The sequence below is a fragment of the Peromyscus eremicus genome, chromosome 1 (assembly GCF_949786415.1).
Source record: "Peromyscus eremicus chromosome 1, PerEre_H2_v1, whole genome shotgun sequence".
Taxonomy (NCBI): Eukaryota; Metazoa; Chordata; class Mammalia; order Rodentia; family Cricetidae; genus Peromyscus; species Peromyscus eremicus.
Window position 1 is genome coordinate 43,965,793 of NC_081416.1, and position 23,515 is coordinate 43,989,307.

General features: G+C 41.8%; 1 protein-coding gene across 3 annotated transcripts in view; it reads left to right on the forward strand.

Moving 5' to 3' along the window:
* Window positions 1-23,515, forward strand: part of Pcsk5 (proprotein convertase subtilisin/kexin type 5) — a 434,973-nt gene that overhangs the window by 22,453 nt on the left and 389,005 nt on the right. The gene's annotated exons all lie outside the window — the stretch shown is intronic.

Here is a 23,515-nt window from a genome sequence, read left to right on the forward strand (position 1 = left end):
CCTGTTGTCCTAGTTCAAAGTCTGGAACTCAGGGCAGAAGGAAAGACCAGCTCCTGAAAGGTTGTCCTGCGACTTTCACATGGGAGATCACAAACATCATAAACACATAATAATAAACAAATAAAAATCATCCACATGTGAACTCACACACATCATAGACACACAATCATAATAAATAACTAAAAATAATTAAAGAAAAGAATCCCCATTGTTAACTTTGTATTTTGAATGGCTTTTGTTTTTTCAGGAGTTTGATATGTTCTGGGTATGAGGAGTACAGTCTGCAGGCTTGCACTGTAGGTCTAAGGCATTCTGGCAAGCGTCTCCATTTCGGAGGTAGTACTGTGTTCTAGGTCCGTGAAAATCTAACTCTTCCCCCCCCTTTCATTTGACTGCGAAAATATGATAATTTTTCCTCACTTTGGTAGAGGAACATGGTTAAAGGATAGTTCACAACTCTCCCCTGATAACTGTGTAGTGATAAGCTAAGAAACTGATCAAACGCTTAAGGGCATGCCCATTTTGCTTGGTCCCTTGAACCTCTTTCCAGGGAAAATCAGAAGGCTCATTTTTGTGGAGGCAGATGTCATCTTTTCTTTTGGATGTAGGAAATATGACTGTACTATCATGAGGTGCTTTTACTTGTGACTGCAGACTTAAGGTCCACAAGTTGAAATACTTGGGATGGTCTTGTGGTTTGTGAAACTGATAGAAAGATACGGGACTGCATCCATCATGGTGAGCAGTAGAAGTTCTCTTTATAGTTCTCTAAGGCAGCCACTAAAGTAGCAGGCTAGAGGCAGCAGCACTAGAGCTAATGTAGTCACTGTAGAAATTCAGTTTAGCATGAGACATTTGAAATGGGAGTAAGTGCTCATAGCAGCAGGAACCATTCTCCACCCCAGGTCTTTATCACTGTAGTTTATTGGGGCTTTAAATCTGTTTCACAATTTAGTTACAGAACTTTGGCGTGTTACAGCTGAGGGTGGAAGTTGTGTTCTTCCTTTGAATTCCTTGCATCTACACTGGACATGCAATTCAGCAATATCCAGTATTTTGAACATTAACACAGTTCGTGGGTTAATCTCCAATCCCGTGGAAGCCTCAGATAGCAGCCTAAATGAACTTACTTTTTCTCCATTTATCTAGATATGAGGTATTTGTCTAGATAAGCATATGTCTTCAGTTAACTGCAAAAATGTGTAAACATTGCAATGATTCTTTTGGTAAAACACCGTATTGAGTTTATCTTTTATGTCAACAGTAAGTACTTAGGAATGATAGAAGAGAGATACTTAAAACTCAATCTACAAGGCCAAATGCATTTTCCTAAACATCACTTCTGACTTTCTCGTAGATAGATACAAACATTTGCTTAGTGGCATAATGGTTCTTTAAGGTCTCTTTTTATGTATTTAATATATATTCATGGCCAAGCAAGCTGCTGAGATAAAAGGTCAATGGACATTTTATGTTAAGAAAATAATAAATAAGTAAATAGAAGTTGGGCACTTGATCCAGGCATGGGAATTGCTGAGATAAGATCATCCTGAAATTCATCATGTTGAAATCGAACCTTCAGGAAAAGCTGGAATGTGACTCAAAGCAGGAGCTCCAATATTCTTTAGGCTTTGCTTAAAGTAGTGGAAACAGCCCTCAGTGTGGTGTCAGAAACGCTTTGTTGCTATAGTTGCTCCTATTGTAAATGTAGGTCAGTGAGAAAATGTAGTGGGCATCAATTTTATTGTGTGGGCAGTGGAGACACTAATCCTTTCCCTGTCTCTTTCCCCTCACTGACTGAGTGGTAAGTTTATTTGGGGTAACCATTGTGTCATGGGCTGTGGAGTAGATGCTGCCAGTAGACCAGCATTCTCAAACTTAAGGAGACAAACAGCCTGAGCAGGGAAAGCAGTCTAGAAAGGCCACTTGGGAGATGAGAAAGGACTTTGGCTTCTGAGGAAATGAGTTTTGAGGCAAGGTCTAAACTCCGAGAAGGAAGTGAGAGACCGAAGCATAGGGACTTCCTGGTGAGTGGAACAGCTAGAACACAGGCCCAGAGGCTGAGGAGGAGACCTGTGGGGCTGAGTGGGGGTGAGGGGAAGTGAAGGCATTAGGAGGTAATGATCTGAAGACAAATGGGAGGAGAGCTGGTAGCCTCTCTTAAGCCAAGTAAAAGCAATTTTGGTCATTTCATAAAAGCAGAAAGTAAGCAAATTTTAGGTGTGATACCGTCTTTTCAGATTCATTTTTTTATTGTGTTTATTTAGTTTTTTCAGTGCTGGGAATAGATTGCATGATCTTCTACATGCTGACAGGGTTTTCTAATGCTAAGTGAAATCCCCAGCCATCTGACACCATCTTACATAAAACAAGTATGAAAGAGCACTTGAAAGACAGGTAGTTCATATTGCTGTTAAATATGATAGGATGGTTAGAAAGAAGAATAAACATGGCCCAATGTGCTATTTGTCCTGTTGATGGGGTGGTAAATGATTTTATCTTCTTGAAACAGGGCCTCACTATATACCTGTGGCTGGGCTTGAATTGACACCATTTTCCTGCCTTCCCAGTACTAAGGTTATAGGCCTTTGCTACCATCCTTGTCTTAGGGGCAGGATTCTTAAAGTGACCAGTTGTAAATGGTGCTGGAAGAAATGACCCCAAACATTTGACATTTTGAAGAATTTGGAGGAGCAAGTGTGTACAGACCTGAGGTGTCAAAAGATCTCTCTTGCTAATATTACACCTAAATGGATGTTCAAAATCAATTTTTACAACCTATATTCCCTGAAGAATCATGATAAATAGCATCCGATGGAATCTATGTGGTCGATTTGATTGTTCTCCTGTGTAGAATTAGGAATTCCTATTCCATGGCTCCTGTGAAACAGGGCTCCAAAGAGACAGTGCTAATTCAATGCAGATAAGGCCTCGGGCTTGATGAACTCTTATTAGATTTGATGGAAAACATTTTTCTACTAAAAGGTACCCCTGAAGAGATCAACATATTTTACTTGAAAGAGGATGGAAAACATGTTCTGAATTTTATGGTTTGAGGGACTTGTTGAAAAATTTAAAATTGAGAAGTAGAGGCCACAGTGCAGTTCTTATGGTGGGTCTGATGGCCACGGGAAGGCAACTTTAGCCGTCCACACTTTCAGTGATGCCTGTGTGCAGCACGTGTGGATTCCCTTTGCTCTTGTGTTGGTCCAGTGAACTGAATTTTCATCAAGATACCCGTTAACAGACAACTATGCTTTGTGGTACTGTTTATTTGTTTGTATGTTTGTTTGTTTGTTTGGTTGGTTTTTCAAGACAGGGTTTCTTTGTGTAGCCCTGGCTGTCATGGAACTCACTCTATAGACCAGGCTGGCCATGAACTCAGAGATCCCCAGCCTCTACCACCTGAGTGCTGGGATTAAAGGCCTATACCACTACCTCCTGACTTTATGGTACTGTTAACATTAGTAATGTTTTCAGTTATCTCCCAGAGTTGAACTTGGATCAAACTCATGCTGAAATTGAATTTTATTTTAAATGTAGATTGGGGTGGTAATATTAGAATTGAGTAAAGCCAGAGGTTAATAAAGGTGGGGTGAGGAGGAACTAGGGAGATGGCTCAGTGTGTAAAATGATGTACAAGTGTGCGGACCTGAATGTGCATCTCTAGAACCCACACAGAGCATCTGTGATCCAAGTGTACTTACAGCCAGATGGGAAGGGGAGAAAGCTCTGAAAGCTCACCAGCTCGCCAGCCTCACGTAGGCAGTGAGGATCAAGGACAGACTTAGCCTCCAACAAGGTGCAAAGGTAAAACCAGCATCAAGATTGTTCTCTGACTGCCATACATGTGCCGTGACATGTTTGCACCCGAAGTCATACGTAGAAACGTATACAATCACATACACATACATACTGTATACATACGCATTATACATACTCCCATTTTTTTAAAGGTAGAAATGGGCAAACGTGGAGCACATTTGTACATTTGACTGCACAGGCCAGGCTAGCCCACACTGCTTGCCTTCTGTTGTGAATGTTGCAGTCACTCTCTCATTGGTGGCACATCCTTATCTCTTGACTGGAGTTGGCTGAGCCCAGGTTGACTAGATTCTGGGGCGGGGAGGGGGGCGTGTATGCATTTCTGCCAAGCCCATGGGTATGAGTGCTGTTGGCATGGGGCCATTGGCCCTGCCACTCCCTGCCTTACAGACTTTTCCTTGTTTTCAAGACAGTTATATTGGGTATATAGCCAGTGGCTCTTAGGAGTCTTCTCATCTTTTCTTTTTTTCTCCCAGAATTACCAGCCATTTCCTTTTTTTCAGTTCTCATCATGTTGCATAATCAGTCACATTTTGCTGTGAGGAGAGCAGTATTTTACTGAGAGTTGTTGAAATATTTACTTCATTCCACAAAATGGGGCGCTTTACATGCTGCACATGATTCTCAAGGCTGTTGTTTGAATGGTGTAGATTCGATGCTGAAGAGGCCGCCAATGACTGTAGGAAAGCTTTTCGACTGATTTGATGATATCATGAAATTGAAGCAAACAACTTCACTTTCTGCTGTTTGCATCTGCGTCGCGGTATCAACCAGCTCCCTCTAAAAGTGGGGGTTCTCCCCATGGAGTTTCTGTAAAAATATCAAATATACTGAAGGATCGTTTGCATGGAGTACTCTTGCATAATGTGATGGATGTTGACAAGGGCCTATAGTGGTGTAACCACCACCATGATAAAGATAGAGAGAAATAGCTTGGAAATTTCCCCAATGCTGCCTCGCAGTCAGCCTCTTGTACTGGGGGTATCGGTTAACCTGTTTTCTGGTCTATTTTGCCTTTCAAAGGATACTTGCATGGTCAGATGCATATCTTTGTTTTGCTCATATCCTTAGGACTAGGAACTCCCTCCCCAGTGCAGGCCATAGAAATTACAAGGCAGACTATAATCTTCTCCGCACTCCTGTCTCAGAGCTCGCTGTAAGGAAACTCCAGCCCAGTCTGATTGTAAGACTCCTATTTCCAAGTAGGTCTGTCCCATGCCTTGGGGAATAAATGTTGCAGAGAATCCCCGTGGAATCTGAACAGAAGGCCTTCTAAGTTTCCCCCTTTGCCTGTCAGCGTTTGATTATACCCCTTTTATCCAATCATGTATCTACATGGTTGTCCAGACTTCAATCATGATGATGCAATAAAATCTGCATAAAACCCAATAGGACAGGGCTCCTAGAGCTTCCAGATAGTGGAGTGCATGTGTGTTCCTAGAGGGTGGTGCTCCCACAGAGTACAAGCACTTCATGAGGCTTCCGCATAGCTCCACCTTGCATCTCTCCATCTACATCCCTCATCATAAACTAGTAAACTTGAATTCTGAGAGCTGCTGTAGCAGATTAATAAATGCTGAGGAGAAAATTGGGGGAACCCAGTTTGTCTGTCGATTAGGTCTTGGGACTGGCTCCTGAAGTTTGGGGCAGGACAGTCTTGGGGGCTAAACCCTGATTCTGTTGGATCTTATGCTACCTCCAGTTCAGTAGTGCTAGGCTATCATTCAATCAGGAGGCCCCCAGCTGGTGGCTGCTGCAGAATTGCTTGCTCACTTGCTGGTGGGAGAGTGCCCTACACATGTTGAGCCACAGAGGTTGTGTGATGAGTGTGAGAATAGAGGAGGAATGGTCTGTTTTTCATTTGTTTATTAATTATACAAAAGAATAGATTCATTATGGTTTTTAATTTCATGAATAGTTTGTATTTACTGACCCGCCTTCTCATCTTTCCCCACCCACTGCTCTCTTTTGTACTCTTCCACCCCCAGAAGTTCCCTTTTGGCTTTTATGTCATGAATGCTCTGTTTACCCTCTCCCACGTCCTTAAAACCTATTTTTCCCACTTTCATGGTCCCCTTTTGTACTGCCTAGTTTTATGTCAACTTGTTATAAGATAGAGTCATCAGAGAGGAGGGAGCCTTAACTGAGAAAATGCCTCTAGAAGACTGGGCTGTAGGCAGACCTGTAGGGCATTTTCTCAATTAGTGACTGACTGGGCTAGTGGTCCTGGGTTCTATAAGAAAGCAAGCTGAGCAAGCCATGAGGAGCAAGCCAGTAAGCAGGACCCCTCCATGGCTTCTGCATCAGCTCCTGCCTCCAGATTCTTGCCCTGTTTGAGTTCCTGTCCTCACTTCTTTTGATGATGGACTGTGAGTAAAAGAAACCCTTTCCTCCCCAGGTTGCTTTTAGTCATGGTATTTCATCACAGCAGTAGTAACTCTAACTAAGACGCCTTCCTAGCTTCATGACCTCTACATACCCTCATATCCACATATACATACTTGTAAAAATTAAGAGCTGGGATCTGTATATGGGAGTGAAGATGCTGTTTTTGTCTTTTCTAGTCTGTGCTACTTTACTTAATAATTTCCAGATCCATTTTCCATTAAATTTTATAATTTCATTTTTATGACTAAATAAAACTCTAATATATATATATATATATATATATATATATATATACACACCTATATATGTATATATACATATACACACACAATGTTTTTATTATCTATTCATCTGTTGATGGACATATAGGCTGACTCTACTTCCATGCTCTTGTAAACATAATATCAATAAACAAGGATATACAAGTATCTCTGTAGTGAGATTTAGAGTGCTTTGGGTATATGCCCAGATTCAATCCAACTCCAGTTAAAATTCCAATAACATTCTTTACAGAGCTATAAAAGCCAATCCTTTAATTCCTAAAAGATCACAAATAGCCGAAGCAATTCTAAGCAGAAAGATCACTGCTGCAAATATCATAGTACTTGACCTCAAATTATATTACAGAGCCATAGTGACAAAGACACCATATTACAGAGCCATAGTGTCAAAGAAAGGCACCATGATACAAGCACACACATAGACATGTAGACCACTGAGACACAATAAAGGGTCTAGAAATAAACCCATACAGTTATGGCTACATAACATTTGATAAATGTCTCAAAAGCATGCACTGAAAAAACAACCCAATTTAAAAATAAACTGGTACTGTCAAAACTGGATATCCACCTGCAGAAGAATGAAATTAGATCCATACCTCTCATTTGAACAAAATCAATTCAAAATGGACCAGAGACTATAACTTAAAAACCTGATATTTTGAAATTAATGAATGAAAACATAAGGCTTTTTTTAAATTCAGTCCTATCAGTAGAATAATACAGTGTGCAGTCCTATGTGAATTTGGCTTCTTCTGCCTCCCAGATTAATTCTTGATGAGGTAGTGGCTTCTCTTCATTGACTAGTAATGTCCATTTTATGGGGGTACTAAGTTGCTTATCCACCAAAGCTTAAAGGCATTGGGTTGTGTACAAGTTTTGGTGATTATGGCTGAAAATGTTACATTTATGTACAATGTTTTGAATGACTGAGGTTTTTAATTTTTTTCTGTTTTTCTGGGGAAGTATTTAGAAGAAAGATTTTTAGGACTTACATGGTAAATGAAGATTTAGTTTCATAAAAGCTGCCTTGAAGTTTCCTAGTTGTCCTCAGGGGCAGCGACAGTGCCACGCTCCCCTGACATCCTTACCATTATCTGCTGTTGCCATTTTGCAGTTTGCTTTATTCTGTCCCAATAGTTCTGTATCTGTGACATCTTGAATTAATACAAAAGGCCAGAGCTGCTTCCACCTGCTGGACCCCAGGATCTGTGCACATAGGAGCTTCTCAGGTGACACTAACTCCTACCCTCTCCTACCACTGCACCTGCATTGCTGCTCTACTCTGGTCCTGACCTCCTCTAGAGGGGGTCACCCCTGTGAAGTACCAGTTCTACCTGTTCCCAGTAAGGACCCAGGAAAGACACATAAGCACCTCTGAACAGCTTTACCAGAAAGGGGCTTCTCCTAACAGGTTTATTAAATAGAGGTGACAAGGTGCTGCAGGGTCATTAGCTGCCCCACTGAGCCTCACACTTCAGTCTATCATACTTTAAACTCTCATGGCTATTACATGCCCAGTCTTCCCATTTATGGAGAAAATGCTTTATTGAAAGTATTGTAGTTGGCCAGTGAGAAAGCCCAGTGGGCAAAGGCATTTGCCATGCAAGCCTACCACCTCAAGTTCCAGCCCCCAAGCGTAGCTGGAGCTATCTTCAGTCCTGCCCGGGCCGGCAGCCACTCAGACTCAAATAAACACACAGATGCTTGTATTATTTAAACTGTTTGGCCTAATGGCTCAGGCTTCTTGCTATCTATATCTAATATCTTAAATTAACCCATTTCTATTCATCTGTAAGTTGCCACGTAGCTCATGGCTTATAGGTATCTTAACATCTTCTTATGGCGGCAGCTGGCAGCGTCTCTCTGCCTCAGCCTTCCACTCCCCAGAATTCTCCTCTCTCTTCGTCCTGCCTATCCTATACTTCCTGCCGAGCTACTGGCCAATCAGCGTTTTATTTATCAGCCAATCACAGCAATACATTTATAACACAGAGAACATCCCATAGCACCCAAGCTTACATACAGTTTGGGAGAGTGCATTCTCTCCTTCTGCCATGTGGGTCCTGGGGGCTGAGCTCATGTCATCAATGTCATCAGGCTTTAAAGCAAGTGCATTCACCCACTGAGCCATCTCACTGGCCCATGAGAAGGCTTTTTTGGAAGAAATCTGCCCTTAATTCAGATTGTGCAAGTCCAGAGACTTGGCATTAGTGAGTTTTTTGTTTGTTTGTCTGTTTATGACCACATAATGTACTAATGGATAGCCAGAGTTGAGAATTACTAGTCTTAAAGACAAATGTACTGTAACAGAGGCTAACTCTAGCAATATTTCTACCTGTCAAACTATGTACTATTTCCGTTTGTTTTCATGTGTATGTGTCTCCAATTTCTACGGTGATCAGTAATACCAGTATAGACCAGTTTAGACTGTGTGCTGATCTCTCCTGGCCTCTCTCTGTCTTGAGTAAGTCTCAATCAGAGTTCCTCTGGCTCTCTCTGTGTCTGTGTTTCTGTCTATGTCCCTGTCTCTCCGTGTGTGTGTGTGTGTGTGTGTGTGTGTCTGTGTGTGTCTGTGTGTGTGTCTGTGTCTATGTGTGTCTGTGTATGTGTGTGTGTGTAAGTCTGACTGCATATGCCTTGGCAGCATGAAGAGGTTGTACAGTCCCCTGGAGGTGGAGTCATTTGGTGTGGGTGTAGGGAACCAGACTCAGGTCATCTGGAAGAGCAGTAAGCTCCCTTAAGCACCATGCCATCTCTAGACCCCCTAAAAACAGGCTTAAATTTTAAAAAAGCTAACTAAATATAGTATTATTAAATGATCTTTTCGGAAGAATGTAATTGGAGGTTACTTTATATTAAGACCACAATTATTCATTTTAGAGAAAATCATATTGCAGAAAATGAATGAGAGGTCATTTCCAGGTCATTCCTAAATAACTGTTACAAACATACTGGAAGTTGAATGTTGAACTAATTCCTCTTCAGTGTGAAATATTCCGGTTTGGTAGTAAAGACATAAATTTCAGACTTGGAGCTGACAGTGGGGTTGATAGAAGCCCGTCAAAGTTCTCTCCACACTGGCAGGGCTTCTACATGGCTCCCTCAGTCTGTGGTGTCTTGGGATCTGTGCTTGGCATGTAGTAACACTCAATAAATAAATGAATGTCTAGACAGGCTGTAATTGTGTGGAGTATAGAAAGTGAAACAGCATTCCAAACAAATGCAAATTTCTATCATTTACTTCTAGGAAATTAAAATATAGAATGGTGAAGAACCAAGTTTAAAAGCATTTATGTGGACCGACTGGTCCACTCTACTAAAAATACTCAGTTTTAAACCATCTTGCCAGAAATATTGGCCAAGGGAGGTTGTGGTGTCATTGACTCCATCCTGGCTCCACAGTGCTAGAGTTGACATGTGCTATGTTCTAGACTCCAAGCTTTCTGCAGTGAAATCCCAGATGTTGGCTCTTCTGGAAGAAGCAACCTGCAAAGGCTTATTACACAAGGCAAATGGAGAAGCTTGGATGTTCAGCTGGGAACAGGAAAGATCCAGTAAGCTGTGCTGTCTGGCTGAAGAGATAGAGGGTGCTCAGTGGTTCTTGACTTAAACAAGTAGATTTATGGTGGTTACTGGGAATAACTTTCTAAAAATTAGACTGCCCCAGAAAATATAGTACCTTGTAGGTTACAAAGAGTGTGCTCTTGTGTGTGGGATGGAAAATCAGACCAGACAACTGCGGTACTGCTTAATCTTTGTCAATTTGACACAAGCTAGAGTCACCTGGGAAGAAGGAACCTCAATTGGAGAATTGCCTCCGTCAGACTGGCCTATAGGTATGTCTGTAGAGCATCTTCTTGATTAATGATTGATGTTGGAGGGCCTAGGCAACTGTGGATGGTGCCATGTCTGGGCAGATGGTTCTGGCTTGCATAGAAGGTGACTGAGTAAGCCATAGAAAGCAAGCCAGTAAGCAGTGTTCCTCCACAGACTTTGCTTTACTTCCTGACCCCAGGTTCCTTGAGTTCCTGCCCTGACTTCCCTCTGTGACTCCAGGAGTGTGACCTGGAATTGTAAGATGAAATAAACCCTTTCCATCCTAAGTTAGTTTTGGTCATGGTTTTTATCATAGCAATATAAAGCAAACTGGGCCACTAAGTAAGGACTTTCCCAGCTCCAAGATTCTGTGCTTTGTTTTGGGGCAAAATTTGTGTATAGTAGAACAAACTGTAGACTGCTCACTTGAACTTGGGTTGCTTCTACTTGTTTGGGTTTCCTTGGTGAGAATTGTTATGTGTTTCTTGCATGTACAGACATGATGTTTATATTTGTTAACCTGCTTTCAAGATGGACTATGAGGGCTTAGATTCTTCCTATGGGCAGCTTGGGGACAAATAATGAAACCTCATGCTGGTGAGGGTAAAAGGAGCTGGGATGGGATGAATGTGCCTATGGAGATGGGTGTGTGCCTATGGAGATGGGTGTAGTTTTGCAAAACCCTGTGAATAACTGTCAGATACAATCAGAATTCTAGGACTTAGCATGTAACTCAGTAGAGTGTTTGCCTAGCATGCACAAAGTTCTGGGTTTGATCTCCAGCACCTTGTAAACTGGGTGTGGTAGTGTTCACTGTAACCACAGTTTTTGGGAGGTGGAGGCAAGAGGTTCAAGGTCATCTTTTGGATATGTAGGGAGTTTGTGACCCTGGGTACTTAAAAAAAAATCAAAGTGCTCTGATTAGGAAATACTTAGATTTTTGAAGTCGGATTGACATGATATTCAAATTCTTGCATAGATACGTACTTCCTACTTTGGTCATGTGACTCAATCTCTCCTTGGCTTAAGCTCAGTTTCATTGTCCATGACATTAGAACAGTTCTTTTCCTTTGCTGGGCTCTGGAGACGTAGAAGGTAGATACAGTACTCAGTAAGTACCAGCCTTCCTAACATCTTTTATTGTGTGATGGTTTTGTATCATTCACAGGAGCTGGGTTGTAGCACATTTGGTAGAGTATTTACCTCCCATACAGGATGCCTTGGGTTTGATTCCCAGCACTGCTTAAACTGGGCTCATAATCTCAGCAAGCAGGATGATCAGAAGTTCAGGGTCATCCTCAAGCTACAGAGAGTTTGAGGCCACTCTGAACTAAGGAAAATGAAAAGCCCATTTACTAGTCTGTTTGGGATTCTGTTTATTTGGAGATTAAACAAGATGATGCTAAAACTCAGAATAAAACACCTGACCATCATTAAGCTCCTAATTGTATTGTCACAACTACTTGGAAATTGATAAGTGAATACCCAGGGAGTCCTGAAAGCTATAAAGAACAAAAAGGACCACATCTAAGTAAGTTATCTGCTTGGGCTACTTTTCTGTCTATGGGCATCTAAGAGGCTTTCTGTCATTGTCGTAACAAATTGCCACAACTTAGTGGGTTTGAACAATATAATGTTATTACTATCTTGCAGGACAGAAGTTCTAACTGCAATCAGGTGTCAGGGGACATGTGTTCCTTCTAGAAGTTTCAGATGAGACTGCTCTTCCATGCCTTTCTAGCTTCTCAGGGTCCCTTCATCTCTGGGCTTGAGGCCCTTTCCACCGTCTACACAGTTCAAATTTTCAGACTTCTTTTGTCATTTAGGCATTCTCTTTTTCTCCCTGACTTTAATTTCTTTGTCACATTTCTTCTCTAACTACATTGTGGCTCGTCCCCCTCTTTTATGCTGTTTTGAGACAGGATCTCACATAACTTCAAGCCAGCATCAGATTTGTGTAGCTCAAGATGACTTTTAACCTCTGGATCGCCTGCCTCCACCTCTCAAGTACTGGGATTATAGGCATGGCCTGGCTTCTATTCCTTTATAAGGATTTTTGTGATAGTGGTAAGCCACCAGAGATCCCAGAAAAAATTCCCCCATCTCAAGATTTATAGCTTAATTATATATATTAAGTCTTCTTATCCTATTAGGCATCTTTCCCCAGGTTCCAAGGATTAAGACATAGATGCTTTGGAGACCTGTTATACAGCCTACTATACCTGCTTATCTTAGAGAGAGATTAGATATCTGAAATCATCGGGAGTGCACATCTTCCCTTGAGCATACCGAGTTTTTTTAAAAATACTGTAATGGTACAGCTCTGAATTTATTTGCTCTAATGTCATTCTCTGAAGAGCTCAAATGCTCAGCCTCAGCCTGAAGGAACTGAGGAAGAAATCACAAGAGAAATTTGAACAGTAGACTTGAAATAAAAGTCAAAGAAAGGTATTTGTGTGTTGTGGTGTGTATTGGCATCTGTGAACTGGGTGCCAGGATGCCATGCTTGCTTAAGTTAGACTGTGTCTGGAGCATCATAGCCCTTTGAAGATACCATCTAGCTTCCTGAGGACAGCAGTAGAGATGGGCAGGTGCCAGCTCTCTTGCCCCCATGGACTACAAGAAATTCTCCCAGGTTCTAGGAAACAATGGGCAACACTTTCTTTTTGTATCTTCTCAAACTGTTCTCAGAACACACCTCCCCATATAACTCTCTTTTTGTTGTTGTTTGTTTGTTTTGTTTTTGTTTGATAAAGATAAGCTCTCACTGTGTAGTTCTGGTTGTCCTGGAATTCACTGCGTAGATCAAGCTGGCCTCAAACTCACCGAGACCCACCTGCTTCTGCCTCCCAAGTGCTGGGATTAAAAGCATGCACTGCTGTGCCTGGTTTCTGAGTAACTCTTAAGTTTCTTTATCACTTACTTTTCTCATTGCTGGAACCAGATTCGTGACTGAAAGCAAACTAAAGAGGGTGGGATTTATTTTGGCTCACAGTTAAAGAGATTTCAGCTTGTTCTAGTAGGGAAGGCCTGCTGGCTGGCATTGGTTGTTTTGGGGCCAGTGGCCACACTGCAGGGCATTCTCCTCCTTCATCATCGAACACTCTTCTATTGCAAGTGGGGCTAGCCTATATCCTTCAAAACCTGCTGACAGTATTCACACTTTTGCCAGTTGTGACTGCCTCAAAGCAGTGCTACAGAGTAGAGACCAGATGTCTGAGCACAGGTCCTGTGCAGGCTGTTTCACATGTACTCGTGACTGCACATTTGGTTCAGCTGCAAAAATGTTATTTGCCACATCTTTTTGAGTAGTTAAGGGAGTACGTTTGGAATTAGGTTGTCCAGGCCCGGCCAGGCTCTTGACTGCATGCATGGCACTAGGCATGCCCTTAATCTAGAGGGCTGATGACAACTGCTGTGTTCTGTTGTAATACTAGGACTCACTGGACCTTTGTGGGTCCATGCACCCTGACCCAGTGCCTTCAGCTAATTAAGCAGCTTTGCTATCAGTACTATTTTGGCTTAGTGACATAAAGAAGTCACTAACTGAGGGGTAAGAAAACAGTTAAATATCAAGGTAGACTTTGGTGATTACAGAGATTTTAATGGTAAAGTGATCGTTTCAGATGTTTGCACATGATATTGCATTATGAAAATTGTCTATACAGGGGTAAATTCCCTATTAGAGATGTGACCCCTGTTACTAGTTCTTTAAGGCCAGGGGCCATTAGTTCACTTATTTAATTGATGCATGTATTAGGTATGTCTGGTATATTAACAGAGACTAGAACAACCTAATAGTGAATAAATACTCCAGTGAGGGAAGAGAAACAATAAATGGAACAAATGAAGAGAATGCATGGTATTAGGTGACAATAAATATTAAAGAGGAAATAAATCAGAATATGAGCTATGTCGAAGGGCATGGGACTTTCATGGGAGAGGGTGAGAAAGCCTACCCAAGAAGGTGGCATTTTAATAAGGACCCAAGAACAATGGGAGAAAGCAAGTCAGAGATTTCTGGAAGCTACCAGACCAAAACCAAACCAAACTAACCAAACCAACCAAACAACAACAAAACAAAAAATAAGAACAACAAAAAAAAAAAAAAAAAGAAAAAAAAACACACCAAACTAAGCCAAACCAACCAACCCAAAAAACAGGTTCAAAGGCCTTGAGGTTAGGAGTATTCTTAGTGATGGAGTAAATAAATCATGGTCTTTTCTTTTGCTCTCTTTTGAGAGTTGCAGAAGGTACTAGAAAGTAAACAATTACAGTTATTTGAAGATTCTCCTCTTTGGAGAAGTGCTATGTTAACATCATCCCTATGACTTTAATGAAGGGCAGACACTACATCTAGACATTGCCTGTTACTTTCTTTCTCTCTCTTTTTTCTTCCTTTCAAGATTTATTTATCTTTGTTTTATGAATCTGAGTGTTTTTCCTGAGTGTGTGCCTATGCACCATGTGTAAGCCCAGTGTCCGTGGACGCCAGAAGAGGGTGTCAAATACCCTGGAACTGGAGTTGCAGACAGTTGTTAGCTACCACGTGGGTGCTGGGAATCAAACCCGAGTCCTCTGGAAGAGCAGTCTGCGTTCTTAACCACTGAGCCATCTCTCCAGGCTCTCTGTTACTTGCCAAAAAGAACTGGAAGTAAGTGTAAGGAGTGGAAGCCTCAGACTTTGGGTGGTGGGGAAGGGATGGTTGGTAGGAACTGTTTCTTTTTTGCATCTGAGCAGGTGGAGAGAGGAAGACATCACAGCTTCTAGTGTCTGGCAACTTCTTGTTTCCAACCTGTTCAGCAGATGACAAAGAGAGAGTCAGAATTAGAAGATAGAGTGCTGTGTAACTTTCTAAGATCACAGGTTATTGAAGCATGACTTACATGTTCCCAGTACAGCCATTTCTATGTGAGGTTTGATGAGTGCTGACTAAGTGTATCCCAGTGGTGTCCTGACAGATTGGAGAAAGATGTACTCTTCAGGGACAAAGGAGAGTCCTCTCTCTCTCTCTCTCTCTCTCTCTCTCTCTCTCTCTCTCTCTCTCTCTCTCTCTCTCTGTGTGTGTGTGTGTGTGTGTGTGTGTGTGTGTGTGTGTGTGTGTGTGTGTGTGATCACTGGTAATGTCAAGTGACCAAGATGATGTCTCTGAACATGGGGTTAGAAAAAGATCTGGTTGGATCTGGTGGTAGTTGGTGGGCAGGACAAAGTTCTGAGGAGCTGATTCAAGCAGTTGGATTAGCGTCAGAATCAAGGCAAGGACATTCCTCACACCTCTCCAGGTCACTCCAGGTCAGCTCCTCTGCCAGGCTGCCCTGATCCACTTCCTGGATTCCCCAGATAAAGCTTACTGTGTGTACCTGCCATCAGCTGTGTATTTTGAAAGTCATCGTTCAGGTTAGTTTTTGCCAACTTGACACAAGCTAGAGTCATCTTCGAAGAGGAAATCCTCATTTGAGAAAACACTACCGTCAGACTGGCCTGTAGGCAATCCTATTTTCTTGATGACTGATTGATGTAGAAGGGTCCACCCCACTGTGGGCAGTGCCATCCCAGGACAGGTGGTCCTGGGGTGCAAAGAAAGCAAACAGCAAGCCAGGAGGAGCAAGCTAATAAGCAGCACTCCTCCATGGCTTCTGCTTCAGTTCCTGCCTCTAGGTTCCTGCCCCAAGTTTCTGCCTTGGCTTCTCCTGGTGATGGACTGTGAAACAAGTTAAAATACCCTCCCAAGTTGCTTTTGGTCTTGATATTTATTACAGCAATAGAAACATTAACTAAGACATTTCTGCTTTCTTCTATGATAGTAATATCAGTTCAGCAGTTTAGCTTCTTTCGCCCTCCAGTTGCTGTGTCTCTTGTTTCTCTGTCTTTCTCAGTAGGATCTCATGTAGGCCACACTGGTTTTGAGCTAGATATGTAGTTAAGGCTGGCCTTGAACCCTGAACATTCTGTCTCCATCTCCTGTGTGCTAGGATTACAGATGTAGCGCCATGCCCAATCTGAACAGCTTTCAGCTAAATGGGTATTTCATAACCTATTTAACCCTTTATTAATCTGCAGTTAGAACATTTCTACTTTGTGGCTGTTATTAAGATATGGGCTGGGGCTATTTGTGTGTGGATTTTTTGTTTGGAAATATATTTCCTTTAGGTGAATTCCTAGAAACAAAATGTCTAGATTATGAGGCAGGTTTTATAAAAAACATTGCCAAAAGTTTCCAGAGATACTGAACTCTTTTCCATTCTTCCTGGCAATTTATTATTCTGATGCTCAGTGATTTATTAGAACTTGGCCTTGTCTGTCTTTTCTGTTCAGCCATTCTGATATTGTGCAGTTATTAGGATTTTCATTTTCACATATTTTTTGTGTGCTTATTTGGAATATGTCTGTTGTCTTCTGTGCAACGTCTATTTCAATGTTTGCCCATTCTAGGAGTTTAATTTGTGGGGTGGAGGTATAATAAATTACTTTTCAAAAAGGAAATGCAGGATTTGGGGAAGTCTGTTAACTGAAGAGATAAGAACGAAAACCAGGCAGACAGGTAGCCCAGGAGAAATGATAGGTTTATCATGTACTGGTGCTTCTAACTGGGTGGCTGCCGGCTCTGGTTTGCCTGGCACTGTCCAGTTTCTTGCATGTAGAACATGTGTCCAGCCTGGGCAGGCTTCTGCAAGGTGAGGGTTCCTTCTGCAGAAATACAAATCTTCTGCAGAGAGATGCTGGGCTGGTAAGTATGGGTGTGAGTTTTCACTGTGAGTATGGGTGGATGTATTGGTGGCTAGTTATCTATGGAAGGCCACACAGCTCTTTACCAGGAGCAAAGCCAGTGTTTATGTCGGGCCCAGCACACCCCACTCAGCTAGTTGTACCTTACCTGTGATGGGAGGAGTCAGGGACATGGGGAAGTTTATCATCTGCTGTTAGCTTAAGCAATTAAATAAATTGGACTCATTTATTCTGCTTCACTAATTCTTTTCTGACCAAATGCAATTGTACCTGGAAAAACCAAGATGCAGAGTTTATAGTCAGTCATACATGCCTTATTAGTATAAAATAGTTCGAAAAATTCTTTCCCCAGAATACACTTTGTTGTAGAGAGTGTAGTTATGAGAAAATTCTGAGAGGCTACTACTAAAGATGAGACTTTCAAAGGCTTAGGAGAACTAGGAACAAAGGATGAAATTCATCTTAGCAGAGCTGCCAGGCAGAAAACAGTGTGTACAGCTTTGTAGAACATGCACGTCCAGGGCCAAGGCCATTACTCTTTTTCCTTTCCACAGTGGTATGGAAGGTTGGGCCTGGCCATATCTCATTTGTTCCTGACGTATTTATACAGTGTCCCTGTGCCAATTATGTAATGTCCCCTATTTTGGCCCCTGTTGCTCTTACATGACATGAACACAGTCATCTTTTGTCTTACATTTCCCCAAAGAACCTGGATGGAGACTTGCTTATAGATAGATAATATTATTGTTTTGTTTTCATGTCTATTTTTAATAACTCTCAACATGTTACAGCATTTTTCTTCTTAATGTTTATTAAATGCCCTCAGCAGGCTCAGTCCTATTGAAAGAACATAAAAGACACAATTCTTGCCAATAAGGGACATTCATATTAATAAAGGAGACATAAATATGCTTATATATGTATGTATTTTTTCTTGGAAAGCAATGGACTGCTTTGTTTGGATGAGACAAAGTAATTGGATCAATGCACACAGTTCCTTCTGCTGCTCTTTTGCAAACAACAGCATCTCAGCTCACAGTTGTCACAATCACATGACCTTGGCAGAACTGGTACTCCAGTTAAGGCCAAATGAAGCCATTTCTGTTGCAATCAGCCTCAGTTGGATAGACCTACTAGAGACCAAACCATATGGAGCTCTATTGTATGTGATTTTAGCAATTCAGTGACTATGATGTTTAGATCACAAGCTCTTCTGTGATTATATGTGTGTTGAGCTGTGAACAGACACATGGCAGCCTCAGTGGAACATGCAGGCAGGCGAGGGAGCCAGTCTTAGACTGATATATGTGCCAATCAGGGTTAAGCTCCAGGCACATTTTAGGATTCCCAGATGATATAGTGGAGCTGTGACCTCATTTGGGGAGTGACATAAAAGATGAGAAAGAGGAGTTGAAGGTGGGGAAATGGAGGAAGTGAGGGTGCTGTTGGCAGAGGTGTCAGTAGAGATGGCTGAGTCATGGCACTGAAGGTATAGGGCCAGCACGGCTGGAATCCAGAGAATGAGGAGAATGCTAGACTGCAGAGGGAGGCCAGGCTCGATCCTGCAGCCCTGAGTATATTCATTCAATGAGTTAGCTAAAGCATACCTAGTCATTCCTGTGTAAGTGTGTTTATATGATCTTCCTATTTGGATTGACTTTTAGAAACAAATTCATGAAAGAGCATTATGGATAGCTAATATTATTTGAGAACAAAAGAAGCCACAAAGACTTTTAGACAGGGGTATGATGTAACCTTGCATCTGGGTTGTATTTGTAAGTATCATTCCAGCTAATATAAGAAAAAGTATTTGAGGGATGAGAGTGGTACAGTTCCGTGAGATGATCAGAAGCACCTTGTCAATCTACAGGCTGGCAGAGTGGACACAATGGCTCATCCAGGAGCTTGTGGCTCATTTTTGCCAGTAGTCTATGGCTCTGGAGCTATGCAACAGGACATCTCTGAACTGACTGTCTACAGGATGGCAGGGTGGACACAATGGCTCATCCAGGAGCTTGTGGCTCATTTTTGCCAGTAGTCTGTGGCTCTGGAGCTATGCTCTGGAGCATCTCTGAACTGACTGTGTAAGGGTATAGCTAGTTTTAAAGACATTCCAGTGTATCCAGTTTGGAGTGGTCAGAGGCACCTACTACAGAGAATGGATTCTATGAGCCACTAATTTGAAAGGGGTTTATGTTAATAGAGTAGAGACAAGCCCTGTGGTAGTGGTGCAAGCCTTTAATTCCAGCACTTGGGAGGCAGAAATAGGCAGATCTCTATGAGTTCAAGGCCAGCCCTGTCTACAAAGTGAGTTCCAGAACAGCTAGGACTATTACATGGAGAAACTTTGTCTCAGAAAAACAAAAACAAAAACAAAACAAACAACCAAAAAGAGTAGAAATAACAAGGTCAAGCTTTCAGTGCAGCCCTTGGGTTTTCAAAGTCATATCCTGGTCCACAACCTGAAAGCTAAGGGATAAGGAATCTACTCTATCTTGTCACCACAGGTACAACTCTTTTACCATCTGCAGTTCCTTGCCAGCTCACCAAAACAACTATGGCACAGGAAAAAACAAAACAAAACAAAACAACAACAACAAAAAAACACTATCACTATGATGTACCAGGCAGCTAGGAAGCAGATGGCAAGACCTCCACTACCGTCCTGAGCAGGTCCTTCAAGAACAGGCTGGGTTGATGCTTGATTTTGCTTTATGTCTGGCTGGTACAACCTGCACCATGTTTGGTCACTTGCTGCATAAGTAGAGTTTAGCGTCTTAGCTGTGTGTTATGGGGAGACCCTCCAGAAGGATGCTGCACTGCATCATTTGAGGCCATTCACAGATTCCATGACAGAACCCTGATGTTAGTGGATATTTACCAAGCATATCACACTTAATCCCAGCAGAATGTGTTTGGGTATTCCCAGAGGCCTGGGGTCCTTTGTTAGTCAATTAGAGCTAATGATATTTAGCTTTCAGAACTCTTGGAGATTAAATTAAATCTGATAATATGCAGGAGAGGAACAAGATGCCTGACACAAGTTCAACTTTTGATAAAGGAGGCATCAACCAAAAAAACTACAGCGCACCACTACACGGCTCAGTAGTAGAATCAGAACCCCCAAGAGAAGGACAGCATTGCTTACTGCCACATGGTTTGGTGGCCTGGGTAGAAGTAGCCTTTGTACTGGCCACATAGAACTTAAGGAGTGTCTATGCCCTGGAAAAATTGCTGGCATGCGTATGTATGCTATTTCAGTTTTTTTTTTAAATTAAAAAATACATACATTTTTATTATCTGAGAACTTCATACATGTATACAATGTATTTTGATCATTTTCACCCAGACTCCTTTCCCCCAACTCCTCCCAGATCCCCCCTACTCTCCTTATTCCTCCCAATTTTGTATGCTGGTTTTTGTTTTTTAAGTACCAAACCAAGGATCAAATTTGTGCTGCCCATATTTTCATATGCGTGGAGCCATCCACTGGAGGTTGGCCATACTCTTAAAGAAATTGACTTCCCAGTAACTCCCCACTAAGAGATGGAACATGGGCATACCTTTCCCTTTCATGCTGGAACATTGACTGTCTTAATCTTGGGCAGCTCTTGTGTAGGCAACAACAGCTACTATGAGTTCACTAGTAAAGCTGTTCTTTCATATCTGGAGGACACTGTTTTGCTCTGGTCCTTCCTGACCTCTGACCCTTAGAATTTTCCTACCCTCTCTTCTGTGATGGTGCCTGAGCTTTGGGAGAATAGGGTATGATATAGATCACCCATTTATACCTGTGCACTCCATAGACACTTACTCTCTGGACTTGTACCAATTGTGAGTTTCTACATCACCCTTGTCCACTTCTCAAAGAGACATCTCTAGTTCTTTTTTTTTTACATTTTTAATGAGTTTTTTAAATAATAATAAAAAAGCTACTTGCATAAACAATAAAAGGAAGGTCCCTCTTCTTGGTTTTTGAATTTTATTTTAAAAATATTCTTATAACTTTATACTGTACAACTATAAATTCTTCCTTTGTTGTCTTTGCAATAATCAGGCCGTATATAGGCAGGGTGTATACCTTTCTTTAGTCTTAACTCACTATATCTTGGAGTTGAAGCTACTTTTATTTGTATAGAATTAATGACCTCTTGATGGCAGCTGGGTGTTTTGAACATTTACAAAGTTTACTCTGACAGTTTGTTCATAGGTAACTATCTGCGAAAAGCACCTTTAGAAATAGAAAGGTGGGGTTCAAGGTTAGATGCAGTTTAATCTCTTCAAATCACATCTCATCTTATACTTTTGGCCAGTCTGGTATAACCACCCTTGCTGCCTACATACCTACAGCAGTGTGTCATCGGCTCTTTGGGTTTTTCCTATTGAGGGCTGGGAAGTAAAGAGCTAATAACAGCGTAGGCCAAAAGTAATCCTGACAAGGAAAGAGAAATGAAAGATGAATTAGAAGAGGTGAGAGAAGGGAAGCTAATAAGCTTCCAACAATGACTGAATGCCAAGCGGTGACTTGGCCAGACATCTCATTTTCTAACATTCATTATTCCATATCAAGCCATAAATACTCTCTTTTCAAAACCTCATGTATGTGTGCACACACGTGTGCCTCAGTGCATGTGGGGTGTTAGCAGACAATCCTGGTTTGAGGCCGGTTCTCTTGTGTACTGCTATGTATGCCAAGCTAGCTAACCCAGGAGTTTCTGGGGGTTCTCTTGTCTCTATAATTCATCTCACTGTGGAGGTGCTTGAATTACAGATGTCTACTATAGCATGTGCCTTTATGTGGGTCCTTGGGATTTGAACTCAGGTCCTCATGCTTTCCTGAGAAGTACTTTCTGCACTGAACCATCTCCTTAGTTCCCCTAAGCTATCTTAGTCTTGAGTACTTTGATGACCAATGTCTGCCCACAGTACCTCCTGTGAACTTCTCAGTTTCCTACTGAGGAAACCAACACACAAAGAGGCTAAATGGTTTATCCAAGGTCCAAAATCAACTTAAGTTGAGACAGAGGATCCAGTTTAGAACTCCTAACATACTGATTTAGACTGGGATGTCAGTCTATACTTGAAAGGCCACAAAGGGTTTGAATGTGTCCTCAGGATGAATTTCATCCACAGGTCGAGCTTAATAATTGGATTGAATCCAGCCATTTCCTGTAACACAGAGTTTCTTTGTAGGGAAGTTGTGATAGTAAACACACTGACATTTTCCCACTGGTGATGAGTTGTTCCTTCATTTTGTTTTTGTCTTATGTAGCCCAGGCTCTCCTTGAATTAATTCACCATGTGCCCAAGGCTGACTTGAACTCCTGATCTTCATGTCTGCACTGTGCCTACTTGTGGTCAGTTCTTCAAGGTTCCTCCCCAGGGAACATGTGTTCGTTCTACCAAACTATTATGTTTACTCAAGGAGAACTTCACTAAGCTATGTGTAATAAAAAGCTTAGGACTTTTGTTTAGAAAATTATGCAGCCACTCTTGAATTCAACCCTTAAAGCTTCAGCATTTTAACACCTTTTGGGATATCCTTCTGGGCAGGCCCAGAAGTGGAGCTGTGACCTGTTAACTTCTTCCTGCTCCCCTTGCTGAGGACCACTGAGATGGAGGACTCACTGGGACTTCCTTGGCTATATATTTCACTTATTATTTGAGTTATCTGTATAGATCAGGGCGTTTTCCACTTGAATCAAAACTTTGAGGCTTTGAGCTTTCTCTCAAGTTTTAATGATAGTGCAATGTCACAAAGTCCCCATGAGGAGACAATGTCAAAATGACACAGAACATGTGGTGGGAATGTAACACGGAGACAGACCTTAGAAAACAGACTTGTATTATGAAAAAAGTTAACCTGAGCCAATGACATTTTAATTAAGAAAGCCCAAGGTCTACATTGGACCAACTGGACAACATCATCACAGTGGTCATTCCTTTAGTGCAGAGCCGTGAGTGTCCAGAGAATTAGACATTTATTGTATTTGCCTGAAGCAAGGAAAGTGTCACTGTTAAAGAATGGAATATGAACACTGCAGTGGTCTTAGAAATTAACTAGCCCAAAATCCAATATTCCAGAAAAGGAAACACGGGCTCAAGAGTACATGCTGTTCAGCTGGGGTGTCAGCTAAAATGAGACTCTAGGCACAAGCCCTGCCTGTGTGGTTCAGTTCAGTTCTCATTGGGTGATGCACAGTATGTGTGTGTGTGTGTGTGTGTGTGTGTGTGTGTGTGCATGTACGCATAGGTATACAAAAAGGTCAGAATTGACCTCCCTCAATTGTTCTCCATTTTAAATTTATTTATTATTATTGTTTCATGTGTGATTGTATGTAGGGAGTGAGGAGTGCATGTGTATCATAGTGGGTGGGTACATACCAGAGGACAAGTTTGTAGACTTGTTTCTTTTCTTTCACCTTTATATGGCTTCTAGGTATCAAATTCCAGTAGTTGAGCTTGCCAGGCCAAGC